Consider the following 23,857-nt stretch of genomic DNA (forward strand, 5'->3'; position numbering starts at 1 on the left):
TCTGCTTTATTTGTTAGTCAGGCATTTGTACCACATATAACCCCCCAATACAGGAGACCTTGGCCACATGTACTCTAGCAGCTGCTATCTTGGTAAACCCCAAAGAATAAACCACCAAACACTCATAGAGGAGGTTGATGTCAGAGGTCAACTAAGCTTGAGAAAGGTCTCTAGCGGTGTGTTCTAGTCAAGCCAATCCAACTGTGTGGGCCTATAACTCTGATCAGGAGTGACAGACAACAGGTCACCTGAGTCTACAAGATGCTTTTAGCATATCTACGCCCAGACTAAAGTCTATCCATTTCCCTGTGTAGTTGTTAGTGCTTGCTGAATTTTTATTTGTTTTCACACATGGGGCAGGAACGAGGAGAGGATGAGTTCAAGATTTGAAGAGAGGGCATCAAATGTACAGCGTCCTGTGAAAAATGTTGACATATTTTCTATATATGCCCAAGGCGGGTGGTTATTAAAGGATAACTGAAAAACTCCTAGTGTCCCTCAGGGGGACTCAAGGTGGTTAAGCTGCTCTTCTTGGGTAGGATTAATATCCATAATATAATGACACCTCTGTGTTTTCTTCTCACATAAATAATTTATTTCTGACATTTAATATGGACCAGACATCACCTCATGGATGGCTCATAAAAGCACGATCATATTTCCCATTTCTTTTGGTGTGATATTTTTGGGGTGGCAGACAAGAATGGGTGGGGTAAGTGGAAAGTTGAGTCTTGAATCCCGTCTAAATGATTGGTAAACAGAAAAGGCTGGCAAAAGCCACAGATATAGTCCAAAATCCCTTCTTGAAACATTTTAATGATGCCATGAAAAACTCAAGATGACACCTTTTTCTATCTTTATTTTGTAAGAATGAAACCCCTTGTGCCAACTCTGACTGACTGGTAGAAGGTGTCTGGAGTACAAACCGAGAAGGATTCTGAAATCCTGCCTGATCGCAGTAGCAAAGAGTTTTTACGAGCGTTAGTAAGTTATCACTGCCCTGGGAGAAGAAGGATGATGATGAAACATATACTAAGTATTTGCCCTTCCTGACTGACCCCCAAATCCTCTTGCATTGTCTTCCTCATGACAATGGGAAGAGCTAGCTATTCAGCAACCTCTATGTGATAAAGTTTTTAATTCCTGTAAAGTGTAATTGTTATTATTACATTATTTCTGGACATTCTAGCTAATGAAAAAGGAATTCAGGTTGAATTTTTATCTTATATGTAATAGGTCTTACATATTTTATTCACACAATCTTTAGAGTACTCTCTAAGTTACTAGAAAAAGGTAGAAAAAATAGCAAAACAATTCCCATCCTCTTCCCTCAGTCACTGAGAGATGCAAACCTCCTGACAGGTAAGTCTCTGTTGAAGGCAAGGAAAATCATGACAAAGAGCAATTTCTGTGCAGTCCGGGATGCCAAATCCATTTATCCTAATTTAGTTCTCTGCAGAAGCTATGTGCAATGATGCATTTTATAACAAAGACCTCTCTCTGGGCAATGCAGCTGGTCCAGACTGGCATCACCATTTCTCCTGGGAAGCTTGGAAGGTTCCTGGTGCTACGTGAGGGCAAACAGGGGCAAGGAGAAGACAATGATGAGATATGGATGTTTCCCCTCCTACCTCGTTGACTCTGCCAAGCTCCCTGCCACTAGGAGGTCAGACATCTGTGATGAAACAGGACCCAAAATCAGGAGACGTGCCCTTTCTTCAGGGCACTCAGCCACAGAGTTCACCAGACACCCTTAGGCCCTGAGGAAGCTCCATCATTGTAAACGAGGTCTCACTGTATTTCATAGGTTCGTTAATGGGTGTCTATCCCTTCAAGAAGGCGAAACTTTTGTCTGTGGTCCAAGTAATTAAAGGAAAAGTCCCTTTCCAGAAGCAGAAGCCTAAGAGGACCACATCAAAGACTTCCTCACTCCTACGGATCTTTCTCTGCCGAACTCCACACTGTCGGCTACGGAATCCACCTTCCCAAGAGGCAGGGTGGGAGTCTCCCAAAGGGAATTAGGTATTGATTCCAACCTGTAGGGGCGCCAACTTTATTTTCACATTTCCCAGGTGTGGGAGAGGACGTTTTCCTAGCCTCAGCCCCATGAACTCAGCCTCACAGCCTGTAAAGGTGCAAATCTTCCAACCAGGGAAGAGAGGTCAGCGATCCTTCTGACCGAGCAACAGGGACAGGGCTTACAGGTCCTCCCAAAGTCAGACCTTTACCATGTCCTTCCCTCCGTCACCACGGAGGACCACAGATGGACTCGCCAGTTCTTCCCCGCTTCAATACATTTGGCAAACGGACATGAAGGGTCGGGGCTGCCAGATGTTTTTCAGTGACCTGTGCACAGGCAGCGAGGGATTAAGATCAAGTCGCTGATGACTTTTCCTTGTGGACCTGGAGCCCCAGCAGAAGTGGTGACCACAGGAATGGGCAGCCTCTACCTTTCAGCTCGGAATTTTCAAGGAGACCGAGAGGCGTGACCTCCAGAGGGAAGGCCCGGTTGGAGCTCAGAAATAAGATACAATAAAAACTCTGTCTGGACCAGGTTTACATAGGATCCCCTGGGTACTGGAAAATTATGAGAAATTCCATCCGGGAGTTCAGCTGAGCATCACAACGTCGGTTTCTGCACATCTGTAAGTCCTATTAGTGCTTATGAAATCCACTTGCCTGTGGCTTGATTTGGAACTGCAGTTATGCTGAAGGGGCCACGAGGATATGAGCGCTGACATATGGCTTCCTCCATCCCCCACTCTTTGGGGGGAATGAGAGGAAGGGGACCATGAGCTCCAGGGCACCCCCTGTCCTAAACGATCCCCCCTATCCCTGTGCGGGAGTGTAGGTGTGCGTCTCCCAGCATCTGCTTAGTTCCCGTGAGTTTGTGGGTAGAGATGTTCATACGTTGCTGCTGAAACCCAGAGCTGGATTTTCTTCTGAGCTTGTTCACAGCTCCCCCTAGACCCCTGGCAGACAAAGGCACCAGCAAATCCTCACTAAGCGAACATAAAAGCCCTGAGTAAGAGGAACGCTGGCACCCTAACTGCCTTTCTTACAACATATGGCCTATTGGCCTAACACTAATACGACGAAATTCCTATTTAAACATCTTAGCCAAGGGCTCCAACATGGCCTGGCTCCACTCTGCGTGTTCTTTTTCTCTGTTAGATCTCTGCCTTTACTAGAGTCCCACTTCCCTGCGCACACATACCTCACAAATGGGCCGTGCCAGATGGGCTCTTAAATCACAGTAATCAGCTGGGAAATTAAATGTTAGAAAATCCAGCGAGTCTCCTGAATTTTCCCACTTGAGAGCTCCGACAATGCCCTATATGAGACCCAGCCTCCTTTTTTTTTTTTTTTTTTCAGTATGCTGGCCTCTCACTGTTGTGGCCTCTCCTGTTGCGGAGCACAGGCTCCTGACGCACAGGCTCAGTGGCCATGGCTCATGGGCCCAGCCGCTCCGTGGCATGTGGGATCTTCCCGGACCGGGGCACGAACCCGTGTCCCCTGCATCGGCAGGCAGACTCTCAACCACTGTGCCACCAGGGAAGCTCCCAGGCTCCCTTTTAAAGGACGGTCAATGTGATGGACCCAGGGTGGGCTTTAGGCTTTGTGGGCATTTCTGGTTTTTTCTCAGAGAACTGCAGTTCAGTTCAGTTTCATCTGGGTTCTGATGGCGGCTACTAATACTTCCTGTTTATAGAACACACACCTTGGAGGAGCTCAAAACATTTACAGAAATTAACCAAGCTTTGCAACATCCCTGACAAGTAGGCAGGGACTAGACGGTACTTCCTTCGTTTCAGAGGAAGAAACCGAGTTATTAAGAGGGCACGTTTCTTGACACGCCTTGCAGACAGGGACCCATGGCCCACTCATTTCCAGGGCTCTGACGAGGCTGCCAAATGAGGTGGGTGTTTATTTATACCACGTTCACTAGTTTGTTGTTCTAGTATTTTCTCACACACACACACACACACCCCATCATGCTGTAAGATCCCAGTGTGCAAATATCACGTCTTTTTTTTTCTCTGAATCTCCCCACAAGCGTGTATTATAGGTTTCCCTTAGTAGGTGATCAATACGGGTGACTGATTATTTTGCAATAAACCTATATCTCCTTCTAGGCTGGCTTTCTCCCTCTGCCCAGAAGACTCCTAAATTCTGCTCAAACATCATTTCCCTGAAGACCCCAAGGTCCAGCAGCAGCTGAGTTTTAGGAGTCCAACAGTACCCACCTCATCCAGCACTTACCCCATTCTACTGCAATTATTAAAAGGTGTAATAGTGAAAAGGAAGTAACTCTGTGGTCTTTGAGACAGACAAGCCTCAGTTTGAATCCTAATTCTGCCATTGTGAGACCTTGGACAAGGTAACCAACTTTCCTCTATCTCCTCCTCTGTAAAATGGGGATAAAAAGACTTTGCAATAGGAGACAATAGAAGCAATTTAATATCCGCCTATATGGGAATGGTTAAATACATCAATATTGGAAAATACTCTGTAGCCATTATAAAGACTAGCATATGTAAAGAACAGAGAGAAATACTTCAAATATGTATTAAGGGTGAAGAAAAATTTCAGAGAATATGCATGATTCTATATATACAAACAACTCCCAGATCATGTTGTTATTCTGTACAGGCTTACCTAAACGTAAGGAATGAGATAAGCTCTAGGAAGGATGGATAACTAATGGGCTCACAGGACTTCCCTGGTAGTCCAGTAGTTAAGACTCCTCGCTTCCAATGCAGGGGGTGTCAGTTCGATCCCTGGTTGGGGAACTAAGATCCTACATGCCGCGAGGCCCGGTCAAAAAATAAAATAAAATAAAATAACGGGCTCAGGAAATGGTAGCTACAACTCCTGCTGTGGATGGGTTCCTTGGAGGTGGAGTTGTGTTTTAATCTTTGTATCTCTAGCACCTGGCACATCAGAGGGGCTGATGGAGTGAGTGAAAGAAAACTACTCAATGAGTGATGCTTTCAGGAATTAATTGCTGAGTTAGGAAAGAAGAGCCCTAATGTGAATCACCAAGAGTCTTATCTTGTTTGGAATGTTTTGTTTTTGTTTTTTTTTTTTGCAGTACACGGGCCTCTCATTGTTGTGGCCCCTCCCGTTGCAGAGCACAGGCTCCAGACGCGCAGGCTCAGTGGCCATGGCTCACGGGCCCAGCCGCTCCGCGGCATGTGGGATCTTCCCGGACCGGGGCACGAACCCGTGTCCCCTGCATCGGCAGGCAGACCCTCAACCACTGCACCACCAGGGAAGCCCTGGAATGTTTTTTAATGTGGGGAGGCAGCCTAGTCCTTTGGGAAGAAACTGGACTGAGAGTCATGAGGCCTAGATTCCAGAGCAGTGTTCCTTAAAAGTGTGGTCTCAGGACCACCAGCCACCAAATCACCCAGGAGGCTTATTAATCATACAGATTACTGGGCCCCATCTCTGATCTGAATCAGATTCTCTGGGACTGTGATTCAGGAATCTGTATTGTAAGAATCTCCTTCTTATCTATAGATTAAAAAGTCTGAGAATCACTGCTTTAGATGCTGTTCTGCCTTCCTACTTGACTCTGGGCAAACCACTAACCTTTCCAGAATTCAGTTCCTTCTGTACAATGTAGAGGTTGGATGGCAAATGCTCCTTTAACTTGTAAAATTCTATGACCACGACGAATCCAGTTCCCTGCCTTTAGGCAGTCCTGTACCTGAGCCATATAAGATGGACTGTTCAGACCTGGTATGAGCTGCCTTTGGGTCCCTGGGCTACCATCTGGATACTTTCCAAATTCAGAAGCTCCTTGTTATTTGTTCTTGCGCCTTATATTCTTTAATTACTAAAACCAACTGGTAAGGACATTCTCTGAGCATTGGTTCTTAATGATTAAAATATACAATTTTTGAATTTTAATATATTTGTGTTATAACTGTAATACATTAACATAATGTAATTACTATAAGAAATAATATAACAAACATACACAAACACACACAAGAAAGGGAAGGTGGTATGAAGACCCTGGAACAGATACTGATAACAACTGTTAGGAACTATTACTGACAAAAGCCAGCAGAATGTCTCTCTGGCCTTGGGTATGAGTGGAATAAGAGGAATGTGTCCAGTCATGTTCATGGAAATCAAACGCCAAGAGCAGAGACAGCTGAGTTGAAGAGGGAACCTCTAGCATGTCCTATGTGTGGCAGGCCAAGAAATGGCAGCCGAGAGCATCCTCTAAGAAATCCCAAAGGTGTTTAGAAGACAAGATCCAACACCAAAGTAATCCCTCCTTCAGTCTTCAGATAGAGAAGAGCTTCTTAGACTCACCAAGAAATGGCTCTAAGTCGTAATAAGAATATTCGGAAAGAGATTTCTACCTAAGGCAAGTGCTGGAAGTCAGTGAATCTGGATTTAAGTGTTCTCTGTCCTCTTTATTAGGGGTATTGTCTTGGGTGACTGCCTTAGTCACACAGAGCGCCAACTGCCTTACCTGTAAAATGGGGTTAATAAGAAAACCCATTCCACAAGGTTATTGGGAGAACTGAATGAAATAATGCAGGTAAAGTGTCTAGCCTTGTGCTCAAGGCATACTAAGCATTAGGTCAACGTTGAAAAGAAACCACCCTTCTTCCTGTGATAGTACAGAGGGTAATGGTCCTTTGAGCCTCTCTTGCCTTCCTCATGGGAGCCTGATGGAGTGTTGATTTAGGATTATTCAAGGGGGCCTGCCTTTGGACATTCTCAAATTGCTTTAATTTCAGAGTTTCTATGTTATTCAGCTCTGCTCCATGTTCCCTTTAATGATTACAACCAAATCACAAACACGCATGATGAATCCTTTTAACAAACATTAGTCTAAAGACCCTTCCAGAGGCTCCTTGAAATATACCTTATAAGAGGAGAGTCAAAATTATTGATGCCAGCACAGGGTCAATGAGTTGGGGCTGATGGATTCCTAGGGCCTAGGACGCTGCCTGGCACATGGTAAGTACCACATAAATATGCACCTGAATGAAATAATGTCATTTGCTGTAACATGGATAGACCTAGAGATTGTCATACTGAGTGAAGTAAGTCAGACAGAGAAAGAGAAATATCGTATGATACCGCTTATATGTGGAATCTAAAAAGAAATGATACAAATGAACTTATTTACAAAACAGAAACAGACTCACAGACTCAGAGAATGAACTTATGGTTACCAGGGAGGGAAGGGTGGGGAGAAGGGATAGTTAGGGAGTTTGGGATTGACATGTACACACTGCTATATTTAAAATGGATAACCAACAAGGGCCTACTGTACAGCACAGGGAACTCTGCTCAATATTCTGTAAAAACCTAAGCGGGAAAATAAATTGAAAAAGGACAGATACACGTACATATATAACTGAATCACTTTGCTGTACACCTGAAACTATCACAACATTGTTAATCAACTATACTCCAATATGAAATAAAAAGTTAAAAAACAAACAAACAACAAAAAAAACCTAAATATGCACTAAATGAACACAAGATCTAATGATCATAGTCATTGTGAAAGTAGAAACAGACTTAAAACTTTGTTTAAATGGTTGATACTGTATGGATGGTAGAGATGGCTAAATCTGAAAATTCTTTGGAAATCTTAGGTCAGAGTTAAGTCACCTGGAAATAAGCTAGCCTCCAATAACTTAGACAGCTGGAGTTATTTAGACATTTCTCATATTTCTATTTTTTTAAATTCACATTCCGTCACCTCAAAAGTGTCAAGCTCTTTCTCGAAAAAAAATTTCTAAGGGAGAAAGCTAACATTCCTGAGTTTAAAGCCCCCATCTTTGGAATTCTTTGGACCTAAAAGAAGGGGACTGACCAGGAGTTCTTGGATTTGGTCTCTTTCTTCCCATCCCCATCCCTTCTTTCTTCTCTCTCACTGTCACTTCTGCTCATTCATCCCTACTTCCATTTTGTGTTTTGGCTTGCACCTTCCTAGAAGCAAGTTTCACGCTTTTCCTTTGCATTGCCATGTGCCCAGCCCTGGCATAATGTCAAGCACATAGTAGTACAGAAAAAATATTTGTTATATAAATTATGTAATGTTTAAAGGTATCAAGGAGATTTTGTACCAGGGAGAAAAACTTATTATTTTACCTCTGCAGGATACCCCAGCCATTTCTATTGTACCCCACCACTTCCTACTGCTAGGCATATATTAGCCTATATATTTCACGTCTTTATTTGTTCACGACCCTATGAGCTGCGAGAGTCTCAAGGTCAGGATAATGTCTTCCTCCTCTGCATCCTCCCACAAACAGCCACTTCAAGGCTCCACTCCCCGTGGCTGGTGATTCATCAGGTATGGCTGCCTGACTCAGAACCAACATAATCAGTACAAGCCACTCTGGACCTTCCAAGGAGGTAGGGACCATGTCTCACTCATGCTGACATACAGCCCAGTGCCTGACACAGCAAAGACTCTCAATAAATATTGACTGAGGAAGGCAGAAAGGCAGTAAGAATGAATGACACTGAAAAGAAAAAAATCCAAATGGCTCAGTGAAGCCAAACACGCAGCAAAATAAACTAATGTACTTGTCTATTCATTCTATCTTGCATTCAGTCAACAAACATTTATTGAATGCCTAGTTTATGCAAGCCATGTACTTGGCAGATGAATTATATATGAGTGGGAAAACAGGTCTGCGTGGAATGTCCACTTTAGCAGGGAAGACAGATGGTGTACAAGGCATTGCACGTATGCTGATGTTGTCAGCAGGCAAGGAGAGAGTACAATTCCTCATGCAGAGGTGCAGAGAGGCATGAAGGAGACAGGAGGTGATCAGGGAGAGACCAGGAAAGGAAACAGGAGACCAAAGAATAGTCGACAAAATTCATCTGCCCCTGAAGCAAGGAACTTCTTGTAAAGACAAGTGTGCTCAGGACATTAGTCAGTCTTTAAATTGATGGTTTAGTGTGATGGCAAACGCTGGTACAGCAGACAGACATCTTCTGTACACAGTGATATTGACACGCATCCAGCCAAGAAACCCCAACATTCCCATTTGACTGACTCAAACGCCTGAGCTCAAGTGTGGGCTGACCTCCTTGACCTTGGCACCAGCCCACAAGCTGCTTTGGGATGTTTTAACAAGTACTGGGAAGTGGTAAGCTTTTGTTTTTCCTGATTTTCACAGAGATACCTGTTGACTTAAACCTGGCATTCAGTGTACTATCCTGTACCAGGGATTCAAACTCAGTAGAGAAGAGTGGCAGGGAGAGAGGATGAGGAGGAAGGAATTTGAGAGGTTATCAAGACAGGAGCACAGGCACTTCAACAGTGAATGAAGCTACTTGAAAAAGGAACCTCCAAATGGGTTACATTATTGAGTTAAATTCAAACTCAAGCGCAATGACTCCGAACACCAACATGGGCAAGAGGAAAACCAAAGTGCTCCAGTATTTGGTCACACACAACTCTTTGGTCTGGCACTCACGATACACCCCTCTTCTACTTTTTCACCTCCTGTGACAATCTTGGTCTGCCCGACACCAGAAGCGCAGTCACAGACCCTGATCTCCACAACTGTGAAATGGAACCTTTGCTGTTCTCTGAGTAGGAAGATGGGAGAAGGCTTAAACTTACATATACAGGTACACAAATGAGAGCTTCTCTGTGTGGGTCTGTGTAAAGAAGAAATTCAAGGAAGTAAAAACGTAAATCTTCAAACTGAATGCTCTTTATCCCCAAGCATGTCCTTGTATTCAGTTTCTCGGGATTTTCTATCTGTCCTGAGGAGTTCCATGGAGAAATACAGAGGCTTGACAGCCAAGGGTTTCAAACCCAGTTTCACCACTTAGGTGGCAGCTCTGGATAAGTTACTTAACTTCCTCATACTTAATTTTCCTCATCTAAAATCTGTTGAGTTGGAGAGTGAGTAAAATTACCTGGCCCCTATAGATGCCCGATAAATGTTGATCACTTTTTCTCAATCCCTGAAAGAAATGTAAGGTAAGGACCAATGCCATGTGTTTGCTTAGGTGTTTTTGTAAGACAAGGAGGATGAAAGAGCAGTATCAGTGGTGATGTGGGAAAACACACCTGAGATAGAGTACTGAGTAATCAAAGGCGAATACAGAGCTTGAGGTAGCAATAAAGGAAAGAGGAAAGAAAGATACGGTTCCTTTGGGGGATAATTTCTTTCTGTTTCATTACCTTTTACTCTCGAGACCTCCCTATTTCTATGGTTCTCCCACATAACCACTGCCTTCTGGATGCCAATGACGCAGATGCAGTTACGCCTCACGAGGAAACTGGCTGCTAGAGGGAGCTCTTCTGGCCACACAGCTACCTTTCCCTTAACTTCTCAGGTAAGTCTCCCCTCCTGTGACAAGAGGCTCCAGAGACTTCTTGCTGAATGTGCTGCTGCACTTACCTGTTCTGAGCCCTAAGTCAGGGAGGCCAGTGCCATTCTGACCCTACTTGTTATTTCTCTTATGAAAAATGTAAGGTTGAGAGAAAGAGGGAAGGGGGCACGCCCACAAGACTGCTGATGGCTTCTTAAGTATTGTTCTATCTGAATGGGTGTAATGGCGAAACTCAACTGCTAACACACTAAATGGCAATGCACACTCACTCAACAGCTTTACACCCATCTTCTCTAAAATTTCTATCTGTCATAGAAAAGAGGTGTAGAAGATACTTTGTTTTAATGGTTTATCAGTCAGCTGAGCTTCAGAAATATATGTCCATAAAGATATTACAAGGAGAACTACTATATTTTCCTTATTGGAATGATATAAATATAAATAATAAGTTATTTATATTATAATAAAAATATAATATGAATCCATCCATTCAACAAATATTAAGTAACTTCTGTGGATTAGGCAATGAGCTAGACCAACAAAAATGCATATATACAGAAGGAATTTTTACATATCCTTGAATAGTGTTTATTGATAGAGTTGAGATATAGATCTCATGGGTACAGAGTGAAATTTACCATCCTGTTTTTCCAGTGCATCACATTTAGCTCGCATGACAGTTTCATAAACACAGCTTTTTTACTGAGCGCATTCTCTCTTCAAAAATTTTTTTTGGCCAATCTCAAAAAACTGTCATCTCTAGTATAAAAAAAATGGGGTTCCCCATTTAGGATGATTTTACACTTGCTACAGAAATATCAGTTTTAAAAAGAGAGACTGAGATTGGATACAGTTGGCCTCGAATCCCACAATGAAAAGCAGCACATGATACCAGGATGATAAATGTCCTCAAATAGAGCCAGCCTTTTCCATAGTTTCCAAGGTGAGTCATGCTTGTGAGGGTCTTTAGAGAAGAAGAACGGGGGAATAAGGATGGACGAGAGAATGACCAGGAAAAGAACTAACGTTCTCATGCATACATCCCTTGCTCTTAGTTTGTTAAGATTTTCTTTTTCATTCATTCAGCAAATATTGACCAGTACTTACTATGTGCTAGAAGATGAAGTAGGTTATTGCACGTAAAGGTAAGAAAAAAATGTCCCTAGCTAAAATATACATTATATATCCCTTTTGAACAATCGTTAAAATTAGTAAACTGTGATTTTTCTGAAGAAAGTAACACTTGTAAAATGGGATTCCAGGAGTTTAATGCCAGGTAGTATCACTCTTTTTCCCATAAGAGGTGGGCCAGAGGACGGGAATGTGACATTTCTTAAGAGTGGTGGGTAAACCGTGTTGATACTTATGAAGAATAGGAAATGGCAGCTGATGACTCAGTGATTAAAGACAGGATATAGGTTTAAACTGCAGCAAGGTAGAAGACACATGACATTGGGCATCACCCCACGTGCTCTAGAGACATGAGTTCCACGTGACTCCTACCACTGCTAGCTACAGTTGATTGAACAGTAAGTAAACAAATGCCAGGTACACCATAAGATTTATATATATTCTCATTTAATTCCCACAATAGCATAACGAAGTAGGTGATATCTTCCCCGTTTTATCTGTTGTCTAAATAAGGATGTGAGGCATACAGAAGTGGTATGTCTAAGCTCGCCCAGTCAGGAAATGTAGAGCCCGGGTCTAAGCCAGAATCAAGGCTATGGGACTCCGAAGCTTGCCTGATGTTGCCACCCTCTGATCAAGTTCCATCTAAAATTCAAAGTGGGAAATCTACTTGAAGAGAACAAAGAATGCTCCAGAACATTTCCTTCAGCTACAATAGTGACTCTTACTACTTGTTGGATCTCAGACTTCTATGATAATTTTATGAAAGCTGGTCTCCCTAAAAAGAGACATGTATGTGTACAATTTGTGTGTGTATGTGCATTTTGGGGGGATTTCCAGAGTCCTCAAAACAAAGGCTAAGAACCTGTGCCCTGAAAGTTGCAGGACCCAACAGGGATGTAGTGGGTAAAAATACCTCCTTGGCCAAACCAACCAGGTTGATGCAAATTCTGTAGTATAAGCAATTCCTTACAAACATAGAGTTCACGCCTAACAATGGTTAATCACAACAGACAAAGACCTCAAATTACAAAGATATTCACAAAGAACACAGATTACACAGATTACCTGATCCTTGTGGGACTTTTGAGTAGGAGTGAGTCAGCAGGAGTGTCTAAGGGGGCAGGAAAGAATGTTGCTAGAATGAATGTCAACCCTATAGTTGGGCTGAGCCCCTTGGTCATGACCTTGAGGCTCAAGGAATTGGCTCAGACAGTTAGTTCTGAACTGAGTAGCCATTTCACACACAGCCCACAGCCCAGCAGGACACCACTCTCTAACTCTGCCATCATGACACTGCCATCTGTAGCAAGCGAGCTGAGATGTCTCAAGACCAAATTTATCACACCCAAGATTCCATCCTTACGTAAGAATCACCTGTCGCTGGTGCACAAATTTTAGCACCTAGCTGAGCCAAGGGTAATCAAGATTTAAAAGAAAGGGGCCTGAATAAATATCAAGCAGATTTCCTCTCTGTGGGGCTGAGTTTTGAAAAATCTTTGTGCCCTCATATGCCCCTCAAAGGAGACTGTCATTTTTCTACTTTTGGTCTGCCTCACTACTACTGTTGGGGAAAGGATGCTCTAAGAGCCATAAGCAATCTGTTTTCTTGGAGGTTCTGCTCAAGCTATGACCTCGGTTTGTTCCAACTTATGTCTGTCCTCAACAAGTTTCAGCTTGCTCTCATCATCAGCTAAATTAACCACAAAGCAAAGCCTTGATTCGCACTACTGAAGCTTGAGAGTAATCGGTACGAGCCCGGAGCTATGCATCACTGTTTCCAAGGCTGCAGGCCTAAGAAGAAATGCAGGAATGGCCCTTCAATTTATATCCCACTTTGGGTAATCTAGAAGATTCCTTTAGCTTGAGACCTTGGAGGGGAGGTTCAAGTGTGATGTCTGAGAGCAAACAAAATGCCATTGGAAAGTGACAGAAGGCAGTGGAGTTGTTGAAGGAGCAGCAGCATTGGGATAATAATGGATGGAAGGGCAAGGAAGAGGGAGGAGGGAGTCTCCTGGACTAAAAAGGGGCCAAGAAAAGTCCCTACAGCTGTTTGGTGAAATTTGGAAAAATTAAACTCATGTTAACAAATATCTGGGAAGGTCTGAATCTGACCTGGGGCAAATTGTTCCCTCCTCTGGGTTTCCATTTGTAAAATGTAGGAATAGGATGAAGGCTTCTTCCTGCACGAGCATGTCGTGATGGAAGGTAGAAGAAAAAGGCCTTTGAAGCCAACAGAATTACTCCTCTGTCCAGGGAAATATAAACAACAATAACTCCATCAGCCTTCAGCTCTGCTTTTGAAAGAGTTCTTTGCTTCTGTCTGAGAGGCAAAGTAGTTCATTCCTTGGGAAAAAATTTGAATGTGGAATGGTAGACCATGCCCTTTTCACTCCAGTTTCATTATGTTATTTTGAATTATTATTAGTACATAGAACACTCAATATAAGTTAACAAGATTTTACTGAGCATCTGTCACGTACCCAAGGCTGCAGTAGGTCCTCTGGGGTAGATAAAGAAAAATTCTGTGACATGTTCAGGGTCTTCAAGTATCTTAATATCTTTTTAGAGGTTTACATGTTCCATTTCAAAAGCCAGGCAGAAAACAAGCTGTTATATTTTAGGAGTCTAACTTTAAAGATAAATATTACTTTTCTCTATTAATGAAAGCAACTGAGTTTGACTGAACTTGTTTTTATGCTTCTACTAATATATGCCATTGTATTTACTAATACATATTGTTGTATTATTTATCTTGTTATTCATGTCTACAAAAAGCCTCACTTACAGACTTTACACGGCTTGAATTCTGGTTGGATGCCTCTAGGTAAAACACAAATAAAAGTCCATCAAAAAAACTTTGAATTTTCAAACAAATGCATACTTGTACATTTTGAAGTTCCACTCAAGTGCACTCTCTATATGATATGAAAGAAAACTAAATGAATCATCTTGGGGAAACTACTCTAATTCCTGAGTGTGCACTTCAGTTAATATTTCTGCACATGTTGGGACTTCCCTGGTGGTCCAGTGGTAAAGAATCCACCTTCCAATGCAGGGGACATGGGTTTGATCCCTGGTCGGGGAACTAAGATCCCACATGCCGCGGGGCAACTAAGCCTGCGTGCCACAACTACTGAGCTCGTGCGCCTCAACTAGAGCCCACGTGCCACAGGCTAAAGAGCCCACGCTCTCTGGAGCCTGTGCACCACAACTAGAGAAGAGAAAAACCTGCATGCCACAACTAGAGAGAAGCCCGCACACCGCAACAAAGAGCCCGCACAACAAAAGATCCCGCGTGCCTCAGCGAAGATCCCGCTTGCTGTAACTAAGACCCAACGCAGCCAAAAAAAAAAAAAAAAAAAAAAAAATTCTTTTTTGCACATCGTTTACACGCTGATGGTGCTACCTCAAGTTAATTCCCAGTAATGGACTATTATCCTTTGGTGTGTACTTCTTTTTTAAATACCAAATAGACGGTCAGTTACGTTATCTTCCCCAGACTATCTTGTTTTCCTTTGAAGTTTTCGAAGACAAATCACTAATCCATTTATTGTAAATGGTAATCCTTTCAAAAATATGCCTTGGGTGCAAAACTGAACTTTTCAGGCAGTAAAGATGTTTCAAAGGAGGTTTTTCCAATGCAAATTATCTTTGTAGTGATGTGAAAGTAATTGTCCTACCTGTTTTATATGAATATGCCTTTGTATACTTTCAATTACATGTATTTAAACATTTAAGAATGATGTAAAACACAATATATACATTAGCGGAATTTGCCAGTCACATCATACATTTCTAAGCAGTTTATAAAATATGTACCAAGAATTAAAGTATGATATTCTTACTTAAGAAACGATATACCGTATTACCATGTTTTTCTTCCAATAACCCACAGCACTATTCTGGGAACTTAGGTGTTCAGATTTGGGTTGCCTATACTGTTCAGCCCATGAAATTTCAAAGCACATTCATATCCACTGCCCTTATGGTGACCCCAGTAAGATGAGAGGCAGATATTCAGAGTGACCCACCATCCCGGTCTCCCCAGGATTGAGGAGGTTCTGGGGACGCGGCACTTGCCATGGGAAAGTCCCAGCAAATGGGGGACAGGTTGATCATCCTGTGGGTATTATAATTCCTCTTTGTAGGTGGGGAAACTGAGGCACACAGAAGCAAAGTGCTCTGCCCAGTTTACCCAGCAAACCTGAGGCAGACGTGGGACTCAGTCTTCTGTCTTCCAACAAGAGAACATTTGCAACTAGGCAGATCCCTGCTATTTCCTCTATACCTTACTTCTGCCTGGAACTGTACGAAAACCAATGTCATCTTTTGTCTTTTTTGTGTTGCTACCATTCCAAAAGTGCTAGGATGAAATACAGTGGGTACTAGTGAATAGGACTCTGTCAAAATCCCATATGATGTGGGAGGGACAGCATTGCAGCTTTGTGCTTTAAAGAGAACGACAGACTGGGAAGTTACGATGATCACAGCCCTTAAGAGCAGAGGAAGTACTAGTATAAGGTCTGCCTGCCCCACCAACCACCTCTCACGACTGCCAACTATCTCCGGTCGTGACTGAGCCATGTGTGTAACTTCAGGAAACAAATCAACGTAAATGAATCTCAGAAAAAATGACCGGAGAGCTACCTTTGGAATCACAGCATGGTAACAGCGAACATTTCCTGAGGGCTTACTCTGTGCTAGGTGCAATGCTTAGAGCTTTACATGAATTGGGTCAATTCAGCCTCACAATTCCAAGAAGGAGCAACTAATCTTCCCACTTTACAGATAAGAAAAATGAGGCCGAGAAAGGTCAGGGAATTCATCCAGTGTCACACAGCTGATAAAGGTTGGAACTTGGATTTACACCCAGGCAGTGTGACCCTGGATCCAGTGCTTTTAGCCATCCACAGCATCACTTTAATAAAAGCAGTTAAACAGCACAGTTTCCAACGTCCAATCACTCAGACAGCTTTTTGTTAGGGTAGACCTAAAACTAGTGGACCACATATTCCTCAGATGCATAGTGGGTGTGTTGGTCTAAAAGCATGAGGCTTTCTGGTCATAGGTATTACAGGATCTGAAGGAAGAGATTTTAATCTATTGATTAATTCCAGAGTGAGATAAATTGTCCTGCCAAGCTCCTGCTATTTATTCAGGACCTCTATTTCTCTTTTTGGAAAATGTAAATAATATGTCCTGGGCTTCTATGAGAAACGACTAGGTAAAATAATGGGCAAGCACTATGCAAACTGTAAAGTACTGTACACAATTATCCCATATGTTAAGGAGTTTCCAAAATAGCAATTTCTTCCAATGCCCTTGCAAAAGCAAATGAGACACAGCTGCTAGAACACTCTGTAAAGAGAGAGAAATCCAGCTCTTTAAAACTTTCAAGGGGGAAAACACACACCATAAAATTACCCCGAAGATGAATTTTACAAGAAGCACGGAAGTGTCATCAAGTTTTTCCGTGGTTAATTCTAAAAGAGTGCTAGCGTCGCAAAGATCAAACAAGCAGTTCTTCCACAAAAACCTGGGGAAATATGCTGTTTAATGACACTTGCATAATAGTTAGAAATATAAATTATACTCACATGAGAAGCAGAAGTGAAGAAGCCAAGTTTACTGGCTCTTCTGAGTCTTTTCCAAAGACAAGTCTGTTGGGGAAAAAAGAGGAGAGACTTGTTCTAAACCAAACAAAAGGAAGACATAAAAAAAAAAAGGGAAAGTTAGAAGGATGAGGTGTTCCTGGAATGCTATGAAGCACTGAGGGTGACTCAGCACTTGCCAAAGGGCAGCAACAATTAAACGAGTTTGTTGAAAGAACTCTAATAAAATCGGCATTCCCTGTAATCTCAGAACAAGATGGCACCACTAAAGAAAATGTTCAACAACACATTTGGGGACTATGATTTGATGGAGGTTGCTTGGGGGTGGGGGGAACTCAGGGATGAGTCATAGACTCCTCAAGTGAAGTGGACTAAAGCTGGAGGAAGCTGGGTTGGGTCTCTGCCCTCTCATTGTTTTTCTCCTCTCCAGGGATTGCAGCCCTTCTGCCATCAGCCAAAAGGAACAAGTGAGTTGGCCACTGGGCTATGAGACATTATCAAACAAGTGAAATGAAGTTTCATTTGTAGTATAAAGCATATACACTGTATAAACAAGTCCTGAGACAGGGAGGAAGGAAGACTTTCCCAGGATCCTCTGCGCCCATGAGAATCATTCCTGCTGAATCCTGTCTCCAGGTAGAAAGGCACCTAGGTTATCCAAGATGGAGCCTACACAGATTTTTAAGTTCTCTGGGAAAAAAGAAAATCATGATTCCTCTTATTAACTAATTTCTGTCTTTATCTACCCTTTTAGCCATTAAGTTCTGTGCTAAAACTAGCTTCAATTTCTCTAAACTGGTCTTTGTGGACATGGATGAATGATTTCGGTTTCGCCCATCGAAAAGTAAGCATCCTTCATATATTTACACGTAGTTATTCTCATACTAAACTCATAATGGAAACCCAGGAAATTCTCCTGTCCCTTCTCAAATGAGAACTTCCCATCGCCCCACCTCAGGTAATAGAAAGGAAAAAAATTTTTTTTTGATGTCCTGGAATCATTTTTCCTATTTTCAGGTGGCTATAGACTGAGTGGAGACTTTACACCTTCCTATCTTAAGAAAAAACAAAAAAATAGAGAAGGTTAAGAGCGGGTGATTTGACATTTCCACATTAACTTTTTTTCAAAATGCTGGTGTTTTCTTTTTTTGTTTTGGACTAAACTCGGGTGTAAAATATTATATTGCACACATTCGTTACTGAGTGAATTTATTGAATTTACGTAATATTCATGAACAGAATTTTGTAAGTTGTTCTGCCAGCCAAACTATTCCTGCTTCCTTCACAAATGGAGCTGCTCACTGTTAATCAATTGATTACCATGAATGAAGAATTCTCCAGAAAGTTGTTAAAACCAAGATACCACCATTTGGTTCCTCTTGAAAAAAGGAAGTTATTGTTCTACTGGGTTTTCTTTTGTTCTGAATAGAAAAGTTTTTAAAGTTGGGTTGGATATTCTTTTTTTTTTTTAATGCTCTTTTTTTTTAACATCTTTATTTTACAGTGTTGTGTTAGTTTCTGCTGTATAACAAAGTGAATCAGCTATATGTATACATACATCCCCATATCTCCTCCCTCTTGCATCTCCCTCCCACCCCTCTAGGTGGTCACAAAGCACCGAGCTGATCTCCCTGTGCTAGGCAGCTGTTTCTCACTAGCTATCTACTTTACATTTGGTAGAGTGTATATGTCCGTGCCACTCTCTCATTTCGTCCCAGCTTACCCTTCCCCCTCCCCGTGTCCTCAAGTCCATTATCTACGTCTGGGTCTTTATTCCTGTCCTGCCCCTAGGCTCTTCAGAACCTTTTTTTTTTTTTTTTTTAGATTCCATATATATGTGTTAGCATACGGTATTTGTTTTTCTCTTTCTGTCTTACTTCACTCTGTATGACAGACTATGAGACTAGATATCAATTACTGGGTTGGATATTCTTTTTGGGTTTTTTGTTCTTTCAATTTCAGCATTCCTCTAGGAAGAGAGAGCGAATGTTCTCTTTCTCATCAACCAGAGTGTTACTAGTTTGAGTATGAAGTGCAACCAGGTTCCAAAGAAACTATGTTGTAGCTTTCGGGAATGGGAAGAGTTTTTTTCCTTCAGGGGACAAAAGATGAGATTTTCCTTTTGTCTTCAACCTTTTAATACCAAAGTGTGAACCATTTCTACATACTTGTTTGGAAGCATGAACTGAATGCCATGAAAGATAGCAAAGTAAGCTGACTCCTTGATTCTGACCAAGCCAGCAACAGGCATTTGGATTTGAGTTGGATTTAGATGAGCTATTCAATAACCTGTATAGTAAGAATGGGAGCTTAGGAATCAAATCACATTGTGATATTGGTAAGGATATTGCTCTTTTGTGAGTAGCTTAGTTGATGGGGTCAGTCTTTTAATTTACTTAAAATTTTGCAGAGAATTTTCCTGTTGTAGCACTTGAATGTTTCTCCCCAATTCAATTCCTTCATCCATACAATTGTGTTAATACAACTTACTGTGCAGGTCTTTTGTAAGGACCAAATAAAATGTATACATTAGATGCTTACTATAGGCCCTGACACATAAAAGCTGAATGATCGTTTCTTGGCCCCTATGTGGTTCTACTGCTAAAGGTTGGTTCTCAATAAAGTAATGTTGGGCTGTAATAACTTTCTGCCACCCTCCCCCGACACCCCCCAAAAGAAGAAAAACCACAGCTAACTAAGAACAGTCCCCTAATTTTGACAATTTTGTTGTCTCTTTCCAAAGGAACCCCATCACCTTATACCTACTATAATAATTTACTGGACACTTACATGAGCCGTCTACTGTAACAAGAACTTCATATGGGCAATATCATTTCATTTTCCCTACAACCCTATGAGTTCAGTACTATGGTTATCTTCTTCTGCTTCAAACTCACTTGTTCCCCAATATGAAGAACCCCAATGAGTATTTTCTAACCATCCATCTTACATAAGTATTTTTTATTATCACTGCAAAACATTACGGAATGCCTTCTGAATTATGTTTTTCAAATTTTGTTCAAGCAAAGCACTAAGATACAAAGCATTGATACTGTATACTAAGATACAGTTTCAATCCTCCAGAAAGTGACATATTTTTTTTACCCCAGAGAGGAAACTATTTAAAGGGCCCATTATCTCTCTTTTTTTAATCATATAGGTGCTTCCTATCTCTGATTAAGTTTATGACCTCATCATAAATAAGAATGGCTATAACTCCTATTAATATCTGCTTAAGAACTGCAGTCAATAGCTACAAAATGTCAAACTGACCCCACTGACAAGACGGTAGTGATCACCCATACTGTTGAAATGGAGAGCAAGAGATCACTGTAGAAGAGTTCTCACGGAGACGTTCTACCCACATTCACCACCTGAAAAAATGTCATACGTAGACATTCATGCACATTGAATTGGCAAATAAAAATTTCTATACAAATACCCCTAATTTTAAATAAATGTGAAGGCCAGTAGAGCAACAAAGAATGCCTATGCTTGATACAGAGACATTCGTCAGGAAGAGTCCCTACTTGAAAAGATATTACATCTCTACTCGAAAACCTCAGTCAATTCAGTTCATTTAGAAAAGCTCCTAAAATGAAACATTTATTGCATACTTTTCATATTATGTTTGGCTTTGTTTTATTTTCTGAATAAATATTTGAAGAGGCATATATGTGGGCTGTATTTTCTTTTGAATCATTTTTGATATTTTACGAGATAATGTTGGCTCTTCCCTCATGGAAAAAACTGAAACAATCAAAAGGGATTTTACACATGGTCTCGACAACTACGCCTACCGCCCCACCAGCATGACTCCCCCGCAAACATGCCTGTTACCATAGATAAAAATCCCTGATTTCTGGGATGCCGAATATTCCACCTGGATTCTAGATACTATCACTATTTGCAGACCCAATGAAACTGCTTAAGGAATCCTTCCTATCTTTCCTAAAACACTAATCTGTCCCTCTCTACTGGATCACTTCCATCATTGCACAACCATATCATTATTTCTCCCAACCCCAAACAAACACAAACACCACCACTTCCACCAATATACCCTTAGCGGGACCCCACTTTCCTCACCTGTTTCCCTCCCATTTCTGTGCTTTCTTCGGCAGGAACTTCAAGAGTTGTCTTTCCTCACCATTTCCAAGTCTTCTTCTATCACCCTCTTACACTATTTAGAGCAGACCTTAACCATCGCCATGCCACCAAATATGTTCTTGTCAAGGTTACTGATGTTCTCTAGTTGTGAAATTCCATAGTAAATTTTCAGTTTTCATCTTACTTGACCCAGCAGCAGCATCTGACACTATTTTTCACTCCCCTCTAACTGGTACACTTCCTTCTCTTGGTTTTTAGGACACCAAACCCTCCCAGTTTTTCTCCTTGGATGGTCACTCCTTCCCAATCTCTCCTTGGTGGTGTCTCTTTTCCTTCTTGACCTCTTAGTGCTAGAGAATCCCAGGGTTGAGTCCTTTTCTTCTTCTCCTCTGCTTTATCTACACCGACTCCCTTGATCGTCTCATTCAGCCTCAAAACTTTCAATACTGACAAGCTGATAACTCCACCTTTAGCCCAAACATACTCCACATACTCTCATAAGCCTCATATGTGCATGACCAGCAACCAACTCTACATCTCCCATCAGGTGTCTAATAGTCATTTCAAACTCAGTATATCCAAAATCAAAATCCCAACATTCTCCACAAACTTGCTCTTCCTACAGCCTTTTACATCTCAACTGATAGCAATTTCATCTTTGCAGCTTCTCAGGCCAACACCTGGATTCTTTTAACATTCTACATCCAATCTCTCATGAAATCCTGTTGCTCTTTACTTTCAAAATATATAGAATTTAACTGCTTTTCACCACCTGTACTGATCAATCAACACATGGCCCAAGCCACATCATCTCTTGCTTGGGTTACTGGCATAACCTTGTAACCAGCCTCTTAGCTCCTATCCTTGCCCTACTCAGTATTCTCTAAACACAACACTCGAACAGGTCCTTCTTAAAAAGTCAGCATTGTGCAATGACTCCTTTTTCACTCAGATTCAAGCCAACGTCTTTTTCAGTGACCTACCAAACATTACATGATCATGACCTCACCCAGATACTACCTCTCCTATCTATCACTACTTCCCCTTCACACACTTTGCTTCAGCCCCACGGTCCTCTTTGCTGTTCCTTAAATATGCCAGCCATGCTCCTGCCCTTTGGCCTTCACACAGGCTGTTCTCTCTGCCTGTGACACTCTTCCCTAGATAACTACATGCTTACAGTCCTACCTGTCCTAGGTCTTTTCTCAAATGGCACCCTATGTAAAATTGCAAGTGCACACTCGACCCTTTCCTGCCAGCCCCTGAAGTCCTGAACCTTATTATCCTGCTTTATTTTCCTCCTTTCCATAGCATCTACTACCAGGAACATTATATATTGCTTTATGTATTAAGTTTACTGTCTGTCTCTGCTAGAATGTAGGCTCTGCAAGGGCAGGAATTTGAGTAGATCTTGGTCATGTCTTTTCCTGAACATCTAGAATAGTGCTTGGCATATGAAATCACTCAATGGGTGTTGAATTGAATTGAATGAAATAGGCTTCCAGTAAAAACAAAACACACACACACACACAAATACACCCCAAAAACCCCCTGAATTGATAACATCGTGCCTATAGGAAATAAGGGCTTGACTTAAAATAGCTTGATAGAGAATTATTGTCTAGGATCTAAGTCTATCCTAAAGCAAGAAGAGAAGATACCTGAATACATACCTGAATACATGGTCTATTTTCTGGGAAAGAGAGTATGGAACCAAAAATGACAATCTGGGGGAAAATGGAGACACATCTTCCTTCTTTTGCATTTAAAGATTCAGGTAATATGTTTTCAGATGACTCAAGAAGAAGTTTGGAAAAGACCACAACAGTGTGAAGGAGCTAGAAGTTTAACTTAAAAAAAAAAATCTGGCTTTCTTTTTCTAGTGTTCATCACAGTTCTATATAGACACTGACCCACGGACGTCCACCTGTGGTTTGTGCCATTGATGGCTTTTCAAAGTCCCATTTTAGTAAAGTAGTTTGAAAAAGAGGAGCAGTTCATGGAATATTTGTTTTTATCAGCCTTGGCAATCATAAGGGAGATCAGGTAACTGCTCTCAGTGTGTGGTTCTTGGACCTGAAGCATTAGCAACACCAGGAAACTTGTTAGAATTGCAAATTCTTGGGACCCATCCCACTCCAAGTCTACCTCATCAGAAACTCTGATGATAGTATCCAACTATCTGTGAATTAACAAGTCCTCCAGGTGATTCTAATGCCTACTTTGTGTTAGGCATTTGGTTTAAGAAACACTGAGGAAACAAAATGAGAGAAATCGTCATTATTGTTCATTTTCAAGTTTACAATGACTTACTTTTTTAACAAGGCAACATTAGAATACAGATTGCCTTCACTGATAAATGCAATACACTCGTAGGTCATCCAGCGCCCAACACTAACATTTATGAAATACTCTTTCTGGGCATTCTGCTTCAGATTAACGAGAAAGTAGAAGACTACTCACATATTCCAGGAGCCTAATTTAATGATTTCACAATGCTCTGAGCTACTTGGCTCTTCGCTCTTCCTGTTAAGATTTATGAACCCAGATTGAAGCAAACCATTTTTCAAATTAGCTTCAAGTTGACAATTCCATTTCAACAATAAAGACTATAGCAATGGAATGTGAATTGAGGGGAAAAAGTAGATATT

The 23,857-nt window shown here is 41.6% G+C and overlaps 1 protein-coding gene across 3 annotated transcripts in view; it reads right to left on the reverse strand.

The window, feature by feature from the left end:
• The window catches only part of LOC309807485 (uncharacterized protein), a 278,689-nt gene that overhangs the window by 77,675 nt on the left and 177,157 nt on the right, over nt 1–23,857 (reverse strand). For all 3 annotated transcript variants that reach the window (XR_014294580.1, XR_014294581.1, XR_014294582.1), the window contains one exon: nt 17,082–17,144. The gene's annotated coding sequence lies outside the window, so the exon portion shown is untranslated. The remainder of the gene's footprint in view (nt 1–17,081; nt 17,145–23,857) is intronic.

Source organism: Mesoplodon mirus (genome assembly GCF_964341445.2).
Source record: "Mesoplodon mirus genome assembly, chromosome: 7".
NCBI lineage: Eukaryota > Metazoa > Chordata > Mammalia > Artiodactyla > Ziphiidae > Mesoplodon > Mesoplodon mirus.